The 1,940-nt window shown below is 55.6% G+C and overlaps 1 protein-coding gene across 1 annotated transcript in view; it reads right to left on the reverse strand.

The window, feature by feature from the left end:
• KAZN (kazrin, periplakin interacting protein) overlaps window positions 1-1,940 on the reverse strand; it is a 535,612-nt gene that overhangs the window by 81,830 nt on the left and 451,842 nt on the right. The window lies entirely within an intron of this gene.

Here is a 1,940-nt window from a genome sequence, read left to right on the forward strand (position 1 = left end):
GTAGGTCAGTAAGTCAAGCAGCTGTGCTGTGAGCCCTCACCTAGAGCTTTGGGGTTATCCCTTACTCCCACTAACAGCAAGGTGGGCCTGGAAATACAGAGATGAGGGGTGGGGGGGTCCCAGAACATGCTCATCACCCACTCTTTTTGGGTTCTCCAAGGACTGTGGGAATGTGGCTTGAACATGATTATAACACACTGAAAGCACCTGAAAGAGATGAGAAGACCCTCCCAAATCCTACCTGCGACCTCCAGTACAGTCTACCCAAGGAAAACCACCCACACCTCCCGCAGGACCGACAAGGCGCTGGCCCGTTCCACTCGGCCATGAGGCAGGTCCCCTAGAATGCAGGTAGGGATGTGGTGGGTCCTCAGCCTAGCTCAGGACCCCGAGAGAACACGTGGGACACGAGCGGAGCAAGCCCTGCACGAGCGTGGGGCCGAGTTAGGGCGAGCGGCCGCTGCTGGGACGGCCACGCCCACCCTCCTCTCTGGTGTCTGAGATTACAATGTGCCGTGTATTTCTTCCCGCCAGGGTATGTGGCGATTTAGCAGAAGCAGTCTTAAGTTCTTCTGGCCAGGAGAAAGCAATGGATGTGTACTCATCACTGTCAGTGTCGACTTCCTGACTGGCTCCCACGCTCATGTCAGGGCAGACAGGGCGAGACTCAGGGAGACAGGGAATGGCCCAGGGGGCTCTTGCACCAAGGTCTCCAGCAAACACCGAAGCCCCAAGGGTCACTACAGATGGCAGGGCCACTGTGAGTACTCACATAAGCACCAATGAGATGAAAAACAGCCATCTCAACTCTCCTAGCTCCGCAACTTTTCCTATCTTGCCCCAGACCCTGAGGTCTTCCTAGCAGAGCAAGGATCTTGACAGAGTCCCATCAAGACGGGGACAGACTAAGCCTGGCGCGCCCCCATCACACTTGCCAGCTGCCTCATTTCAGACATGTTACTGCTCCTCTGGGCTCGTTTCCCACCTGTGCAGCTAAAAACCTGGACCAAGCATCTCTTAGGGCTTTCTCCGGCTTATATCCCCTAGGAGTCTGAGAAATCACTTCCCTTTCACTGTCAGCCCTGCAAGGAATATAAATCCATACAGCAGAGGGAGGCTGAGTAGACAGTGTCAGCCCTGTCCCTTAAACCAGGTCACTGTCTCCTGGCTACCTGGGCTTGGAAAACCACTAAGCTCTACCAACCTATGTGTTCAGTGCAAAAACCCTGAGTTGCAAGCAGGGAAGATGAGATTATCTGTGCTTGTTAGAAAAGAAACCAGATGCTCAGAGAGGGTATGTTTCTTTTCCAAGAGCACACAGCAGGCATAACATCCGAGTTGGGTCCCAAACCTCAGGGACTCACCAGGAGCCCACGAGCAGAGAATGTGGGTGTGTGCTCACCCACGGAGTGCTGCCCCTGGCTTGGAGCTTGCATGAACACTCAGTAATGACCTGCACAGTGAAGGGAGCAGTCCCTGCCTCACCAAGTCTTCACTATGGCCAGGCTGACGGCCCAGGGAGTCAGCTCTCCTTAATCAGAGGACAGAACTGGTCTAGGCGTGCCTCCTAACTGCCACAAGCCTGCAGCAGGCCCAGCATAATGGAGACCGCTTCCTGAAATACTGCAGCTCACCCAGGTGAGTCAGGTGGCTTCACTCAGATGAACGGCATCTGCTTGTCCACCCAGGTGCATACGTGCATTACCACCTGGTCCTCCATGCACCACCCCCCCCAGCTATGTCTTGGGGGCATGCTGCAGCTGCACTCTCTTGCTTCCTCCTGCCTGATCCATCTTGGTTGCCAGGACGGTGGGAGTCTTGGTTGCCGGGGAGATGGGACTCAGGAAGGAAGGAGCGGCTGGGCTGGTCTCCGCCATGCTGAAATGAGCCTGCAGCTCTCCCCGCTTGCCAGCATTCCCAGCCACATACGTGGAAATCAC

The sequence above is a fragment of the Tupaia chinensis genome, unplaced genomic scaffold (genome assembly GCF_000334495.1).
Source record: "Tupaia chinensis unplaced genomic scaffold, TupChi_1.0 Scaffold000146_1, whole genome shotgun sequence".
Lineage (NCBI taxonomy): Eukaryota > Metazoa > Chordata > Mammalia > Scandentia > Tupaiidae > Tupaia > Tupaia belangeri.